Raw genomic sequence first — 18,408 nt, 5'->3', positions numbered from 1 at the left:
AAGTTTATATAAAAATGGCCGGGCACGGTGGCTCAAGCCTGTAATCCCAGCACTTTGGGAGGCCGAGACGGGCGGATCACGAGGTCAGGAGATCGAGACCATCCAGGCTAACACAGTGAAACCCCGTCTCTACTAAAAAAAAAAAAATACAAAAAATTAGCCGGGCGAGGTGGCGGGCGCCTGTAGTCCCAGCTACTGGGGAGGCTGAGGCAGGAGAATGGCGTAAACCCGGAAGGCGGAGCTTGCAGTGAGCTGAGATCCGGCCACTGCACTCCAGCCTGGGCGACAGAGCGAGACTCCGTCTCAAAAAAAAAAAAAAAAAAAGAAAGTTTATATAAAAATGGTCCCTGGCCAGGGCCAGTGGCACATGCCTATAATCCTAACACTTTGGGAGGCCAAGGGAGGAGGATTGCTTCAGTCTAGGTGTTTGAGACCAACGTGGGCAACATACCAAGACCCTGTGTCTTAAAAATACAAAAATTGAGGCCGGGCACGGTGGCTCAAGCCTGTAATCCCAGCACTTTGGGAGGCCGAGACGGGTGGATCACGAGGTCAGGAGATCGAGACCATCCTGGCTAACACCGTGAAACCCCGTCTCTACTAAAAATACAAAAAAAAAACTAGCCGGGCGAGGTGGCGGGCGCCTGTAGTCCCAGCTACTCGGGAGGCTGAGGCAGGAGAATGGCGTAAACCCGGGAGGCGGAGCTTGCAGTGAGCTGAGATCCGGCCACTGCACTCCAGTCTGGGCGACAGAGCGAGACTCTGTCTCAACAACAACAAAAAAAAAATACAAAAATTAGCTGGGCATGGTGGCACTCGCTTATAGTCCTAGATACTCTGGAAGCTGAAGTGGGAGGATCGCTTGAGCCTGGGAGACTGAGGCTGCAGTGAACTGCGATCACACCACTGCACTCCAGCCTGTGTGACAGAGTAAGACCCTCATCTCAAAAAAAAAAAAAAGGTTCCAAAAATTGGACAATGTGTATGGATTGGTGATCATAGCATGGATGGGGATGATAATAAAATAAAAAAGACCCTCTATGGCTAAGGAGGGTGTCAGCCCCTTATTTCACCCACACATGACATAGCAATGGGCACATGGCCAGCACTCAGTGGATATTTACTGAACTTATATCTATCGATCTTCTCTATAGACATTGAGAAAAAATGTCCACATATGTACAACATCTGCAAAGATGGAGCTAGATGACTGATAATTCATCATGGACAGAGGACAACTAAATGATAGATTGAGTTTAACATTTAGTTTATTAGAAAGATGGCTGAGGGGTGATGCTATTATCAGAGTAAAAGACCAAAGCCACTGAGGAATGATAGATTGATAAATAACTTATTGAAGCTTGATAAAGGGGTAGGAAGAGAGATAAATTGTGGTCAATAGATCCATGGTCAGCTTCAAATAAATAGGTAGATAGGTAAACAGAAATGTAGCAGTAGAGCAAGAGAGACAGACAAGAGGGTGAGAGAGATACTGTGGTAGCCACAATAATGCCTATCCCTAAAGATGTCTGCACTGCACTCCCCAGAGCCTGTGAATACGTTCCCTGACATGGCAGAAGGCACTTTGCAGATATGATTAAATTAAGGGCCTTGAGAGGGAGGGATTATCCTGGATTGTCCAGTGGGCCCCGTCTAATCGCATGTTCTATCACTGACCTCTCTCACTGTGTTGCAACCTCCCCTGTGCTCTTTTCAGTTCTTGATCATGCCAAGCTCGTTCCTGCCTCAGGGCCTTTGTACTTGCTGTTGTCTGTCTGCTCCTTTTCATCACTCAAATATCACTCAGTTTATGTCCTTGCTTCTAGATTTTTGTCCTGAAGCCTTGAGCATACTCTGTTCCTGGGGACTGGGTTGGGGTAACGGGATGTTCAAGCTCCTCGCCTGTGCTGGCTGGCACTGTCCCCAGCCCCAAGTCCTGCCCAAGGTTGTGGGATGGAGCAGTGTGCATGAGTCATCAAGCCACAGACACAGTCCCCTTGTTGGAGCGACCTGAGCAATTACATTGTGGCTAACTCCAAGGGCTAATGGCTCAATTGAAAGGCAAGGTTAGGAATTTCCCCAAGTTCCTCAGACTCATATGGCACCAAGAGGGAACTGGAGAGTGGCAGAGCTGAGAATGGTCTGTGTGGAAGATGCTGTAACCTCTCTGAGCACTGCCATGTCCCTAGCCCGAGATGAGCCAGGCTGTGAAGGAGCAGATGGCACATCCCAGTCTCACAGGGGCCCATTACCCTTCAAGCATTCCTTTATTCACCCCACATCTAAGGAGCATCTATTCTGTACCAGACATCATACTGCCCTAGCACAGGTCAGGCCTGCCCTGAAGGAGCCTGCGGTCTAGCCAGGGAGACAGGCTGGCCAGCAAACCTTACAGGTCTACTGAATAAGCGCCCAGAATTGGAGGCACATAGAGTGGGGGCCCAAGCAGCTGACGGGGCTCGAACGCAGTGGGAGACCAGCTGGAGGGATGAGGGAAGGGCATGCTGGGCAGCAGGAGCAGCCTGGCTGGGTCAGGATCCTGGGGCTGCTGTAGCAAAGTGCCACAGGCGGGGCAGCTTACAGCAGCAGACACTTATTCCCACTGTTCTGGAAAACAGACATCTCAAATTGAGGTGTTGTTAAAGCAGTGCTCCCTCCAAGGCTTTTAGTGGGGGATGCTGCCTTGCCTCTTCCAGATTCTGGTAGTCTCTCGCATTCCTTGGCTTTTGGACGCACAACTCTGGTCTCTGTCTTCATTTTCACCTGGCTGTCTTCCCTATAGGGTCTTGCTCTGTGATCCAGGCTCAAGTGCACTGGCATGATCATGGCTCACTGCAGCCTCGACCTTCTGGGCTCAAGTTGATCCTCCTGCCTCAGTCTCCCAAGGAGCTGGGACTACAGGCACAGGTCACCATGCCCAGCAAATTTTTAAAAAATTTTTTGTGGAGACGGGATCTCGCTATGTTGCCCAGGCTGGTAATGAACTCCTGGGCTCAAGCAATCCTCGTGCCTCAGCCTCCCAAAGCGCTGGAATTATAGGTGTGAGCCACTGCACTTGGCCCTCTTTTTAAAAAAGTAAAAATAAAAATGTTTTATTGCTACATAATAGTTGTACCTATTTGGGGGTACAGGTGATATTTGGACACATGTATACAATGTATAAAACCAAATCAAGATAGTTGGGATATCCATCACCCCAACAAATTTCCCTCTTCTTGTAAGGACACCAGCCATACCAGAGTAGGGCCCACTCTGATGACCTTATTTTAACACTATTAAATCTGCAAAGACTCTGTTTCCAAATACAGTCACCTTTACAGGTACAGGAAGTTAGGATTTCAACATATGTATGTATATGTGTGTGTGTGTGTGTGTGTGTGTGTGTGTATACATTTTTTTTTTTTTTTTTTGAGACGGAGTTTTGCTCTTGTTGCCCAGGCTGGAGTGCAATGGCACAATCTCGGCTCACCACAATCTCTGCCTCCCGGGTTCAAGCGAGTCTCCTGCCTCAGCCTCCTGAGGAGCTGGGATTACAGGCATGCGCCACCACGCCCAACTAATTTCGTATTTTTAGTAGAGACGGGGCTTCTCCATGTTGGTCAGGCTGGTTCGAACTCCCAACCTCAGGTGATCCACCTGCCTTGGCCTCCCAAAGTGCTGGGATTACAGGCATGAGCCACCATGCCCAGCCCAATGTATAAATTTGTGTGCATGGCATGGAGACATAATTCAACCATAAGCATGGGCAAAGGCTTGGAAGGGCATGGAGCTCAGGGTAGAGCTCTCCACCGTTTACCACCTCATCACCCACAGCCTTTCTACACATTTCCCCTGGTGACTCACCAGTCCTTGCACCTGCCCGGCATGCTCCCACCTCCAGACTCTTGCTCCCACAGCCCCCCTGTGTCTGTCTCAACTGCTTTCTTTCTCAGTTACCAGGCCCACCTCCTCAGGGAGCTCTCTCTGACTTGGAAGTGCCAGTCCCTTCTTCTGTTTTGTTTTCTTTTTTGAGACAGGGTCTCTTTCTGTCACTCAGGCTGGAGTGCATTCATGTGATTATGGTTCATTCCAGCCTCAACCTCCTGTGTGCAAGCGATCCTCCCACCTCAGCCTCCCAAAGTGTTAGGATTACAGGTACAAGCCACCACACCAGGCCTCTTTCTCTGATTTCTGAGACTTCCACAGTCTGAGGGCTCATTTAGTCTACAACGCAGTCCCCAGGTAGGCATCTTTTTACCTGTCCCCTTCAGCCTCCTCCCTGCTTCATGCCAAGCCCAGGATCAGGGAACAAGAGACCTCAATTCCAGCCGGATGCCGTGACTCACAACTGTAATCCCAGCACTTTGGGAGGCTGAAGTAGGTGGATTGCTTGAGCTCAGTTCAAGCCCAAAATAACTTGAGTCCAGCCTCTCAGCCATTTCCAAGTTTCCTCTGCACCCTCCCTGCCCAAGTTTCTCACCTGTGCTTGGATGTCCCCATGCCCAGGGCATCTGGGCCGCACTGTGTCTCCCAGGAGCTCCCTCCCACCACTTGGAGCCCCATGGTGTCCACTTAGCTTCCCAGTGACCATGGCTGCAGTGGAGCATTAGGCCATCTGAGGGACTTGCAAATGGCTCCGTAGCCCAGGGGTCTCCTTTACCCACCTGCCACATGCCAGAAATTCCACCATTAGCAAGTCTGATAGCATCTCCCCTGATAAGGACAGATGCCCCAAGGAGAGACTCTGCCGTTGAGTCGCTGGGCCAGGACTTGCTGCCAAGAGCCTGACAGCCTGTCGCTTGGTGACATCTCACTCAAGTCCTTCAGGAGACTTGCACCCAAAGGCAGGAGGGGGCTGAAGGAGATGGGGCTCCTCTGCAGAGCTTTGTCCAGAGGCAGCAGGCTGAGAGGTGGGGGAATCTAAGGCAGCCCAATGGCCCCACCCTGCCCAGGGGAGAGGCTCTCAGGCCCCACAAGCTCAGCCTCTTCCTCTCTCCCCACCCCCGCCCCGTTTATTCCTGCACCTCCCTGGCTGGAGAACCGCCCCCTCCACACACTCCCAGCCTTTGGGCAGTTAGTGACCTTTGGACTGGGAAAGCACTGGAGCCTCCTGGGCCCCACACCCTGGCTGGCATTTACGGGGAGCAGGGAGAGGCCCAGAATTGTCACTCTTAGGTAGGCCCAGTCCCCAGTGTCCTCAGTCCTGTTCTCCCCTTTCTTCCATGGGGAGGAGCTGGGGGCAGGGAAGAGGACTGGGCCAGTCCTGGCCAGAGGCACTGTGCTACCACTTGCCCTCAGCCCCACAGGTGCCCCTGGAGTCTGTGCAGAGGCCTAGGCAGAAGCGCTGGGGTGCTCCTACTTTCCTGCCAGCGGGACTGGAGGATAGGATAAGGAAGTGTGCTCAGTGCCAGACACCGAGGGTCCCAACAAGACTCATTTGGGAGGGTGAGCTAGCCCTATCTAATAAGGAACTATTTCAGGTTTGCAGTAATCAAGTCTAGCTCGGGGCTGCCCCATATAGTCAGATAATGGAAGCCACATGTCTGCAAGCATGATTTGGCTCCTGGGCCTAGTTGTCCAGTGCAGACCCAGTGAGAGGCCTCAGCCCTGCACCCAGCTTCCAGGCCCCCACCTCCACCTCAAGACATCAGTGCAGGCCCGGTCCTAGTAGGTTCTCTGGCTAATGAAGCCTCCTGGAGCCCATAGCCCTACCAATTCCGGTTAGAGCCCACATAGCAGACAGAACAAGATGCTTTTTTTTTTTTTTTTTTTGAAATGGAGTTTCCCTTTGTTGCCCAGGCTGGAGTACAATGGTGTGATTGGTGTGATCTCAGCTCAGTGCAACCTCCGCCTCCCGGGTTCAAGTGATTCTCCTGCCTCAGCCTCCCAAGTAGCTGGGATTACAGGTGCCTGCCACCACACCTGGCTAATTTTTTTTTTTTTTTTTAAGTAGAGATGAGGTTTCACCATGTTGGCCAGGTTGGTTTCGAACTCCTGACCTCAAGTGATCTGCCTGCCTCAGCCTCTCAAAGTGCTGGGATTACATTTTTTTTTTTTTTTTTTAGACAGTGTGTCTTGCACTGTCACCCAGGCTGGAATGCAATGGCACGATCTCGGTTCACTGCAACCTCTCCCTCCCAGGTTCAAGCGATTCTCCTGCCTCAGCCTCCCAAGTAGCTGGGATTACAGGCACGTGCCACCATGCCCAGCTAGTTTCTTGTATTTTTAGTAGAGAAGGGGTTTCACTATGTTGGCCAAGGTCGTCTCAAACTCCAGACCTCGTGATCTGCCCGCCTCGGCCTCCCAAAGTGCTGCTGGGATTACAGGTGTGAGCCACCACGCCCAGCCTACAAGATGCTTTTTAAATTAACGGCTTCATGAAGAATTTTGTGGTTCCCCAGAGAGTGTAAGAAATCTTTAGGGTCTAGCTAAGCCTGGCTTTGAACCTGATGCTAATAAGGGAGAAGGCATCTTTAGACCTGACCTGAGCCCAAGTTAGGGGTCCAGTCAGTTGCCTGGCACAGCTGGGTTGGCCTCTTTCCTCAGAGACATCTATTGGCTGTGTTGCTGAGGACAAGCAAGTTGGGGGTTGCCCCATCCCAGGAGCACAGCTTATCAGTGGCTCTATTGGCTCTTCCTAGGTGCGGCCCTCTGCTAAGGGTGGCCAAACTCTGCCGAGCTCCCATTGTCCCCTGCCTATAAGGGGAAGAGGGACATTATGCACGGTGCAGCACGGGGCTTGTGGTCCTCTGTCTGAACGTTGAGCATGGCACCCATGCTGGGTTGGGGAGGTACATAAACAGACACCCGGGGCATCCTTGGAGCAGGGCTGTCTTTGCTCAGAAAGTAAATGCTCATTTCTGCTCTGTAGCAAAATCCTGCTATGTATCCAATTTCCTTCTCAAGCCCTCGACAGATTCTCCAAATGGTCTCGAGGGGTTCAGGGTTGTGGGTAGTCTGGGGTTTGCTGGCCTTAGGGACTGTGTCCTCATGATCCCTGGTCTGGGAACATGGTCTCCAAGCCTACCAAACCCCAGACTTCTTAGTATTCTCTGGATGTCTCTATGCAGCACCAGGAAGAAAGAACACTTTCTCCCCCAGCCCTACTCTAGACTTCTCTGCTAATCTCATCCCTCCTTTGCTACCTGTGGGCTTCCTGAGCCCTCAACCCTCAAAGCCACAGTCTAACACAGTTAGAGTTAATGCCAGCTGCACCACATGATAGCTGTGTGACCTTGGGCAAGGTACTTATCCTCTCTGGGCTTCATTTGCCTTTCCTATAAAATGGAAATGATGACAATTCTCAAATGAAAGAGTCATTGTGAGGATCAAATGAGATCATTCAAGGGCTGGCACATCGTGAGTGCTTAATAGACAACAGGTGGTATGGTTGTCATTGTTATCTGTAGATAACCATCTTTAACCTGGACCTCCTTTTCTGCCCCTCTCCTCCATCTCCCTAAATCCAGACTTGTCACCTTCCTAAAGCCCCTGCAGCCAGAACTGGGGTGGCTGGTCAGGTCCTTCTCCCAGGCAGGCAGGAGGCAGGGAAGTGTGTCTGAGCAACCTGCATCCCTGGTAGCGAAGATAAAATGAGTCTTCGGAACCCGGGGTGCTCCCACTTTGGTCATCATTCATACTCTTAATTTAAGAGGATTTCAAGAATCAGCATTTCTGTGGTAGAAGCCAAAGCCAAAATACAGAGAGGGCGAGAGAGTCATTGAAGGCCACAAAGCAAGTCCAGGCCAGAGCGGGGTGAGAGTCTTGGTCAACCTGACATTCAGGGCTCCTCCCCATCTGATTCAACAGCTCTCATTTCTCTAGAAGCCTCATTCTGAAGCTTTCCTGTTCAAAGAAAGCAGCAAACAAAGTACAGAGCCAGCCCCCTGGGCCTGGAGCCCTGAGCTCCCCGGGCAGACCCACAGGCTGACGGAGACGTTACCAGAGTTGATGATTCAACTTCCTGCCTTTTGAGAGCTCCCAGACCACAGAGGTTTTCTTGCATGAAGGAGGGGGCATCTCCCTGCAGAGGGCCAGCCCCTATAGGACAAGGCCCTACCACAAACCCCAAGGACAAGGCAGTGCCTGGAGCAGGCCCGGGGGGCCACACCTGAACCCTGGCCAGCTGGTTCCTGAAGCCTGGCCCTCTCTGGGTTAATGATTACTGTCTAGGGTGACCAACTGTTCTGTCCTGGTTTACCTGGGACTGTACTGGTTTTAGCACCAAAAAATTTAAAGCCTAGGAAACCCCAATTCCTGAGCAAACCAAACAGTTCGCCATTCATGCCACCCATATGGTAGGACAGGACTTACAGCCTCACTGACTATGGGGAGTCTGAGCCCCAGGATGGCACAATCTAGAACAGGGAATTGGCCAACTGTGGCCTGGCCCACTACCCATTTTTGTACAGCCTGGCCCACTACCCATTTTTGTACAGCCTGGCCCACTACCCATTTTTGTACAGCCCATGAGCTAAGAATAGTTTTTACTTTTTTTGTGTGTGATGGAATCTCACTCTGTCACCCAATTTGGAATGCAGTGGCACAATCTTGGCTCACTGCAGGCTCCGCCTCCCGGATTCAAACAATTCTCCTGTCTCAGCCTCCTGAATAGCTGGGATTACAGGCATGGACCAAGATGCCTGGCTAATTTTTGTATTTTTAGTAGAGATGGGGTTTCACCATGTTGGCCAGGCTGGTCTCGAACTCCTGACCTCAAGTGATCCGCCTGCCTCGGCCTCCCAAAATGCTGGGATTACAGGCGTGAGCCACTGCACTCAGCCAGATGTGTCAAAATTCTGTGAAATTCAAATTTCAGCGTCCATAAATAAAGGAATACAGACATGCCTGTTCATTTACATGTTTCTGCTGGCAGCTTTCACATTATAAGGCAGAGTTGAGGAGCTGCAGCAGTGATTCTATGGGCCTATGGACTTCAAAGCCAAAAAGATCTACCATCTGACCCTTTACAGAAACAGTTTGCTGACCCCTACTCTAGAGGCACGCAAAGAGTGGGTGGGTGCGAGTAGACAGTGATGCTTTTGTGAAGAAACTCAGGACTGGGGAAGGAGAGGGAGATAGAGGAGTGGCGTGATAGCGTAGCACTAATCCAAGATTCAGCAGATTAGCTGTGAGGCAGGGACTAGGAATCTATGTCTTCTAAGACTCAGTTTGCACATCTGTACGTGGGGAGAAGGTAGGGCAATAGGAAGATATCTGCTTGTGTCCGACTTCATGGACTAGTTTTTCAAGCTGCCACTGTCCTCTCCAAGAACTCAGCCACCACCAGGGACTTCTGTGTGGCCTGGGGCAGGTCCTACCTTCTCTGGGCCTAACCTTGAGGCTTCTCCACCCCACAGAGTAGGTGCTTATCTGGCTTTAAGGCAGACCCAGGACTGGAAACTTCATTCCATCTAGACTTTCAACAAGGGTGAGGAAGCACCTATTGTGTGCAAGGAACTCTTAGGGCTCCCTGGCATTGAATGGTCCAGTGGATCCCTCTTTGCCTTTCATCCAGACATTCGGGTGAGGAGCTCTCCTCCCTGAGACATGGTGCAGGTGGGGCCATTAACTTCTGCCTTCCCCTGCCCCACTCAGGTGAACATCACTGGAAACTTCTGAAGTGCCGAGCCACGCCCCGAGGGTTGTTGAGCTTGGCCAGCAGGGAGCTGACCATCTGGGAGAGCTCAAACAATGTAGAAAGACTGGTGAAACTGGGACCAAATGCCCAGCCTAAAGTGGGTCCAATTCAGCTCCTCCACCCACCCCTGCCTACAGCCTATGATAAGATGCTCTCTCTTTTTTACTGTAGAGGGCTAAGGAAGGGGTTTATCTGAGCAGATCAAGGTTCTTGGAAGGCTTGTGGGGAGTCGACCTCAGCTCAACATAGACAGGGGTCTCTCTGGTCTGCTCAGGCAGGGCTAGGGCCAGCCCTTTGCAGGGCTTCTGTGTGCCCAGTGACACTCTCAGCCCCTCCTGGGTACACTCATCCTACTAAGCCACCTCCTTCTTTCCCTCTGTCCCCACAGCTCTGGTTGCTGACATCGGGTTTTAGGACTTTAGAAAACCTGGCAACTAAGGATAAGCAGAAGATACCACAGAAAGAGATGCTCAGTTTCCAGGCTCTCCCTGGAATTCGCTCATGCAGTAGCGTCAGCGGAGCTAGCTATTTACTTATTTAATTATTTATTTATTAGACCGAGTCTCACTCTGTCTACCAGGCCGGAGTGCAATGGTGTGATCTTGGCTCACTGCAACCTCCGCTTTCCAGGTTCAAGCAATTCTCCTGCCTCCGCCTCCTGAGTAGCTGGGATTCCAGGCACCCCCCACCATGCCCAGTTAATTTTTTATATTTTTAGTAGAGACGGAATTACGCCATGTTGGCCAGGCTGGTCTCGAACTCCTGACCTCAGTTGATCCACTCACCTTGGCCTCTCAAAGTGCTGTGATTACAGATGTAAGCCACCACGCCCAGCCGCTATTTATTTTTTTAAGTAAACTTTTGTGTTGAAGTATAATATACAGTCATGTGCTGCGTAATGATGTTGCAGTCAACAACAGACCAGATTATAATGGAAGTGAAAATTTTATATTGTCTAGTGACATCATAGCTGTGGTAATGTCATAGTGCAACACATTACTCACATAGTTGTAGTGATGCTGGTCTAAACAAACCTACTACACTGCCAGTCATGTAAAAGTACAGCACATACAATCATGTACAGTACATAATGCTTGATAATAAGCGACTACGGCCGGGCGCAGTGACTCACGCCTGTAATCCCAGCACTTTGGGAGGCTGAGGCAGAAGGATCACGAGGTCAGGAGATCGAGATCATCCTGGCTAACACCACACCATCTCTACTAAAAAATACAAAAAATTAGCCGGGCATGGTGGCAGGCGCCTGTAGTCCCAGCTACTCGGGAGGCTGAGGCAGGAGAATGGTGTGCACCTGGGAGGCGGAGCTTGCAGTGAGCCGAGATTGCACCACTGCACTTCGGCCTGGGCGACAGAGTGAGACCCTGTCTCAAAAAAAAAAAAAAAAAAAAAAAAGATAATAAGGGACTACGTTACTGGTTTATGTATTTGCTATACCACACTTTTTATCATTATTTTAGCGTATACTCCTACTTATTAAAAAAGTTAATTGGCCGGGTGCAGAGGCTCATGCCTGTAATCCCAGCACTTCAGGAGGCCGAGGCAGGCAGATGACAAGGTCAGGAGTTCGAGACCAGCTGGACCAACATGGTGAAACCCTGTCTCTACTAAAAATACAAAAATTAGGCGGGCATGGTGGCGCGTGCCTGTAATCCCAGCTACTCAGGAGGCTGAGGCAGGAGAATCGCTTGAACCCAGGAGGCGGAAGTTGCAGTGAGCTTAGATTGCACCATTGCACTTCAGCCTGGGCGATAGAGCAAGAGCGAGACTCTGTCTCAAAAAAAAAAAAAAGTTAACTGTAAAATCCCTCAAGCAGATTCTGCAGGAGGGATTCCAGAAGAAGCCTTTGTTATCATAGGAAATGAGGCTCTATGCGTGTTATTGCCCCTGAAGGCCTTCCAGTGAGACAAGATGTGGAGGCGGAAGACAATGATAGTGACAATCCTGACCCCGTGTAGGCCTAGGCTAACATGTATTTGTGTTTCAGTTTTTTTTTTTTTTTGAGACGGAGTCTCGCTGTGTCACCCAGGCTGGAGTGCAGTGGCCGGATCTCAGCTCACTGCAAGCTCCACCTCCCGGGTTCATGCCATTCTCCTGCCTCAGCCTCCCCAGTAGCTGGGACTACAGGCGCCCGCCACCTCACCCAGCTAGTTTTTTGCATTTTTTAGTAGAGACGGGGTTTCACTGTGTTAGCCAGGATGGTCTCGATCTCCTGACCTCGTGATCCACCCGTCTCGGCCTCCCAAAGTGCTGGGATTACAGGCTTGAGCCACCGCGCCCGGCCGTGTTTCAGTTTTTAACAACAAAAAAAATTTTAAGTAAAATATAAAAAATTTTAAAAATAGAAAAAAGCGTATAGAATAACGAGAGAAAGAAAGAAAATTGTTGGACATGGTGGTTCATGCCTATACAAGTGGATCACTTGAGCCCAGGTGTTTGAGACCAACCTGAGCAACATGGTGAAACCCCATCTCCACAAAAAATACAAAAATTAGCTGGGTGTGGTGGCACGTGCCTGTGGTTCCAGGCACTTGGGAGGCTGAGGTGGAGGGATCGCTGGGAAGTTGAGGCTACAGTGGTGAGCTATGAAGTAAGCCAAGATTGTGCCACTTTGGGTGACACAGCGAGCCCCTATCTAAAAAAAAAGAAGAAAAAAGAAAAAAAAAAGGAAAGTATTTTTGTACAGCTGTACAATGTGTGTGTTTTTTTTTTTTTTTTTTTTGAGACAGAGTCTCGCTCTGTCACCCAGGCTGGAGTGCAGTGGCCGGATCTCGGCTCACTGCAAGCTCCGCCTCCCGGGTTCACGCCATTCTCCTGCCTCAGCCTCCCGAGTAGCTGGGACTACAGGCGCCCGCCACCTCGCCCGGCTAGTTTTTGTATTTTTAGTAGAGACGGGGTTTCACCGTGTTAGCCAGGATGGTCTCGATCTCCTGACCTCGTGATCCACCCGTCTCGGCCTCCCAAAGTGCTGGGATTACAGGCTTGAGCCACCGCGCCCGGCACAATGTGTGTTTTAAGTGGTTTTACAAAAGTCAAAAAATGAAAATGCTTGCTTCAGCAGCACATATACTAAAATTGGAGCAATACAGAGAAAATTAGCATGGACCCTGTGCTAGGATGACACACAAATCCATGAAGCATTCCATATTTTTCTAAATGCCCATCAATGATAGACTGGATAAAGAAAATGTGGTACATATACGCCATGGAATACTATGCAGCCATAAAAAGGAACAGGATCATGACCTCTGCAGGTGCATGGATGGAATTGGAAGCCATTATCCTCAGCAAACTAACCCAGGAACAGAAAACCAAACACTGCATGTTCTCACTTACAAGTGGGAGCTGAATGATGAGAACACATGGACATATGGAGTGGGGAACAACACACACTGGGGTCTGTTGGGGGGCAGTGGAGGGAGGGAGAGCATCAGGAATAATAGCTAGTGGATACTGGGCTTAATACCTAAGTGATGGGATGATGTGTGCAGGAAACCACCATGGCATATGTTTACCTACGTAGCAAACCTGTACATCCTGCACCTATACCCCTGAATTTACGATTAAGTTGAAGAAGAAAAAAAAAAAGTTGAAACAGAATTTAAAGGGTTACAGTAAGCTAAAATTAATTTATTATTGAAGAAAGAAAAATATGTTTTTTGAGACAGGGTCTCGCTCTGCTGCCTAGGCTGGCACAGTCGTTGCTCACTGCAGCCTCAAACTCCTGGGCTCAGGCTCCCACCTCAGCCTCCCGAGTAGCTGAGCATACTGAGCTATTATATTTTTATTTTTTGCAGTGACAGCGTCTTGTTATGTTTCCCAGGCTGGTCCTGAACTCCTGGCCTCAAGTGATCCTCCCACCTGGATCTCCCAATGTGCTAGGATTTACAGATGTGAGTCACTGCGCCCAGCCTGAAAGAAAAATTTATTTTATTTTTCTTTTTTATTGAGTATGTGGTTTTTGTTTGTTTTTGATACAGGGTCTCACTTTGTTGCCCAGGCTGGAGTGCAGTGGTGTGATCACAGCTCACTGCAGCCTCAACCTCCCAGGCTCAATCCTCCCACCTCCCAGCAGTCCTCCCACCTCAGCCTCCTGAGTAGTTGGGACTACAGGCACGCACCACCAGGCCTGACTAATTTTGGTGTTTTTTTGTAGAGACAGAGTTTTGCTATGTTGCCCACACTGATCTCAAACTCCTGGGGTCAAGCAGTCTTCCTTCCTCAGACTCCTAAAGTGCTAGGATTACATCATAAGCCACCACACTTAGCCTAAGAAAAAAATTTTAAATAAATTTATTGTAGCCTAAGTGTACAGTTTATAAAATCTATGGTAGTGTACAACAGCGTCCTAGGCCTTCACACTCACTCACTGCTCACTCACTCACCCGGAGCAACCTGCAGTCCTGCAAGCTCCATTCATGGTGAGTGTCCTATATCTTTTACACTCTTTTTTTGGAGACAGAGTCTCACTCTGTCACCCAGGCTAGAGTGCAATGGCACCATCTTGGCTCACCACAACCTCTGCCTCCTGGGTTCAAGCAATTCTCCTGCCTCAGCCTCCCGAGTTGCTGGGATTACAGGCACCCGCCATCATGCCCAGCTAATTTTTGTATTTTTGTAGAGACAGAGTTTCACCATGTTGGCCAGGCTGGTCTTGAACTCCTGACCTTAGGTTATCCGCCCGCCTTGGCCTTCCAAAGTGCTGGGATTACAGGTGTGAGCCACCGTGCCTGGCCTACACTGTATTTTTACAGTACCTTTTCTGTGTTTAGATACACAAATACTTACCATTGTGTTACAATTGCCTACAGTATTCAGTATAGTAACATGCTACACAAGTTTGGAGTGTAGGAGCAATAGGCCATACATTACAGCCTAGGTGCATAGTAGGCTGTACCATTGAGGGTTGTGTGAGTATACTCTATGATGTTCCCACAATGATAAAATCACCTAACAATACGTTTCTGAGAATGTATCCCCATCACTGAGCAATGCAAGGATTGTACGTACAGAAAAGTGCACCAATCATTAGTTAAATACACAGCTCCTGTGATCACACCTGAGTAACCATCACCTGTGTGACCAGAAACAGAATATCAAAGCCCCCTTTGCCCTCTTCAAGTCACTGCCCCCCTGCAAGATAAGCAGTATTGTGGCCTCTAACAGCACAGATTAATTTTGCCTATTTGTGAACTTTATGTCAATGGAATCAGATAGTATATGCTATTTTTATGTCTGGCTTCTCTTGCTCAATGAGATTTATCCATGTTTTTGAGCATAAAATACTTTTCTCAGTCTCAGAGCTATATTTTATGACTATACCACAATTTATTCATTCCACTGTTGATAGAAATTTGGGTTGTTTCCAGCTTTGACTATTACAAATTGTGCATGTCTTTTGGGACACATATGTATGCCTTTCTGCTGAGAATATGTATTTAAGAATGGAATTGTTAGGCCATACGGTATGCCTATGTTTAACTTTAGAGGTTACTGCTGAACAGTTTTCAGGTTATTTTACCAGGGGGTTAATTTTTTTTTTTAACAGCACAGGCTGAAACTTCAGGTGATGTTTTTAGAACTACTTATATTGGTGGTGAAAGGCAACATTTCAACCTATTTCTCAGGCTGCAAAGACTTGCCATGCCAACTCTAAAAGAGCTCCAGAAATGCTGCCCATGGAGCCTCTTCTCAGCCCTATTCTTTTTTTTTTTTTTTTTTTTCAGAGACAGAGTCTCACTCTGTTGCCCAGGCTAGAGTGCAGTGGCACAATCTCAGCTCACTGCAACCTCCGCCTCCCAGGTTCAAAGTGATTCTCCTGCCCTAGTCTCCCAAGTAGCTGGGATTACAGGCATGCACCACCACATCTGGCTAACTTTTGTATTTTTAGTAGAGACTGGGTTTCACCATGTTGGCTAGGCTGGTCTCTAACTCCTGACCTCAGGTGATCCACCCGCCTCGGCCTTCCAAAGTGCTGGGATGAGCCACCACGCCCAGCCTTTCTGAGCCCTTTCTTAATCTGCTCATCAACTCTGCTGAGCTCTGGCTTATTGAGGATGTGTGGGGCCTGCGGAGCACATGCAATACCAGGTCCTTAGCCTGAGAGGCAACACTGTCCTCAGTGGTGCCTGCGATTTCACAGCCCAAATCAGAACATGGAGTCTGACAACTGAGCAGGATATTTGAAGCTGGGACTGTGGGGAAAAGAAAGAGAGATCAGCCTGTTACTGTGTCTATATAGAAGGAAGTAGACATAAGAGACTCCATTTAGTTCTGTATTTGAAATGCTGTTAATCTGTGACCCTACCCCCAACCTTGTCCTTGCAAGAAATATGCGCTGTGGTGACTCAAGGTTTAATGGATATTGGGCTGTGCAGGATGTGTCTTTGTTAAACAAGTACCTGAAGGCAGCTTGCTGGTTAAAAATCCTGCCCGTCCCTGGGCAATGGAACCTCTCCGGGTAAAACCCATTGTGTGCTTTGTTTACTGAGCAAGGAGAAAACCGCTTGTAAGCTGAGCACCGGTCCCCTGGGCCCTGCTTTTCTTTCTCTATACTTCGTCTCTGTGTCTTATTCCTTTTCTCAAGTCTCTTGTTCCATCTAACGAGAAACACCCACAAGTGTGGAAGGGCAGGCCACCCCTTCAGGGACCATCCTGGGAAGCCAATTTTTTTTCTCTCTCTCTCTCTTTTTTTTGTTTTGTTTTGTTTTGTTTTTGTTTGTTGAGACAGAGTCTCACTCTATAGCCCAGACTGGAGTGCAGTGGTGCAATCTCGGCTCACTGCAGCCTCTGCCTCCTGGGCTCAAGTGATCTTCTTGCCTCAGCCTCCCAAATAGTTGGGACTGGTCAAGCTGATCTTGAACTCATGAACTCAAGCCCGCCTCAGCCTCCTAAGGTGCTGGGATTACAGGCATGAGCCACCTCATTTGGCCAAAAAGCCTATTTCTCTCTTTTTTTTTTTTTTTTTTGAGACCAAGTCTTGCTTTGGTGCCCAGGCTAGAGTGCAACAGCATGATCTCGGCTCACTGCAACCTCCGTCCGCCTCCTGGGTTCAAGCGATTCTGCTGTCTCAGCCTCCTAAGTAGCTGGGATTACAGGCATGTGCCACCACACCTGGCTAATTTTTTTTGTAGAGACGGGGTTTCGCCATATTGCCCAGGCTGGTCTTGAACTCCTGGACTCAAGCGATCTGCCCACCTCGGCCTCCCAAAGTACTGGGATTACAGGCATGAGCCACCTCGCCTGGACAGGAAGACTATTTTTCTAATAATGGAGGAGAACAATGAGGCTCCAATATGATGCTAACATTATCACATGGTGCTGCAAATATAACCAGTGCTTGGGAAAGCATAGGCACAGAGAAAACAACAACAACATAACCCAGCGCCCCTGTGCCTGAACAGATCTCTCTACTTGTGCCAAATTCATTCCACCTGTGTAACTGACTTAGCTGAGAACTGCTGGGGGATTGGCAGGCTGTTTTCAGCGAGTCCAGGGAAAATCTCCATCTGGTCCCTTTCTGAGATGCTTCTAATTCGTGGGACCTCATGTCAGTCTCCCTGTCCTAGGTCTTCAACCCCTAGAAGGGACGGAGCTGACTGCATCTCTAATAGAAACTCGCCTCTGTATTTTCCTTGGGAAAGAGAGTGGCTCCCTTGAGGTTTGGGTAATTATTTCCATCAGTTTGAAGGGCTGGACATTAAGGGCAAGAATCGTGGTTAGTTTGCTATTCACTGGTGTGAGCAATGAAGGTCAACCAGTACCCATGGCCCCCTTGGGTTCTGGATCATTGTTGTGAGGGACTGGTTTCCCTGGAGACTGTCTTTGAGGAGTCCAGGGCCAAGAATGGGTAGGGGCTCTCAGCTTCAGTATCACCATGATGCCAGGAAATAGTTATTTATTTCTTTTTTGCTGGGCCTGTGCTTACCCAGGAAATATTTCGTAATAGACCCAGGTTAGTTTCTTCAGCTCCACATAGACAACAAATGTACTTGACCAGATATCCCTATCAGCCGTTGCCCCAGCCATATGATCAGGCTATTTCCAGGCTGAACCTCCCCAGACTGGCTTCCATGGGCTTATTCCTGAGCTTTGGTGAGGTTGGGGAATGGTAGCAGAGTTCCTTCATCCAGAGACCTGGTCTCTAGATTGCTGCTGGATAGCCCTGGCCATTGGTCAGTTGACCCTCTGTCTTCTCATTTGTATAGTGGGAGGATAGTGGGAGACTTGCCTTACTGCGGAGCTCTGAAGAACTATTGGACCAGAGAGAAGACCCTCTGGTGATTTCATTGCGGACATTCCCAAAGACTTGGCTCTGGGCTGGTGCTTTGACAGGGTGTGTGGGTGAGAACCAATTAGAACATTTTTAGCTGCAAGTGATATTAAACTTATCCAAACTGGTTTAAGCAAAAGAGACCTATTTATGTGTTTGTTTACATAATGGAATTATTCTGGGGCTTCAGGCATAGTTTGATCCAGGGGCTCAAAAATGTCAGTGGACCAGGCCATTTTTCACTTCTGCTTTCTTTAGAGTTGCCTTGTTCTCAGACCCTGGTGGCAAGACAGCTGCTGGCAGCTGCTGACACTCTCACATCTCCAAGTCCAGGAGAAAAAAGAGCATCTTTTTCTGTCCACTTGGATATCTGATATTAGCTCTGATTGGACCTCATGGTTTGGCTTGGGTCCCATTCCCATCCCTAAACCAACCACCATGCAACTCTGCATGGTGCATAATGCACTATAAAACTCTGATTGACCAGGCTTGAATCATC

At 49.0% G+C, this 18,408-nt stretch overlaps 1 long non-coding RNA gene and 1 other non-coding gene across 2 annotated transcripts; one reads left to right on the top strand and one right to left on the bottom strand.

Moving 5' to 3' along the window:
* Positions 1 to 2,235: 2,235 nt before the first annotated feature.
* On the bottom strand, positions 2,236 to 4,921 carry LOC104659804. Its single transcript, XR_747633.2, has 2 exons — positions 4,644 to 4,921; positions 2,236 to 3,061 (listed from the first exon to the last, which is right to left on the bottom strand). It is a non-coding gene; the product is annotated as an uncharacterized LOC104659804 (long non-coding RNA).
* A 7,765-nt stretch (positions 4,922 to 12,686) lies between these two features.
* On the top strand, positions 12,687 to 12,789 carry LOC115896598. Its single transcript, XR_004056517.1, has one exon. It is a non-coding gene; the product is annotated as a U6 spliceosomal RNA (small nuclear RNA).
* Positions 12,790 to 18,408: the final 5,619 nt, after the last annotated feature.

This window comes from Rhinopithecus roxellana, chromosome 3 (genome assembly GCF_007565055.1).
Source record: "Rhinopithecus roxellana isolate Shanxi Qingling chromosome 3, ASM756505v1, whole genome shotgun sequence".
Lineage (NCBI taxonomy): Eukaryota > Metazoa > Chordata > Mammalia > Primates > Cercopithecidae > Rhinopithecus > Rhinopithecus roxellana.
This window is presented reverse-complemented; position numbering and strand designations above follow the sequence as displayed.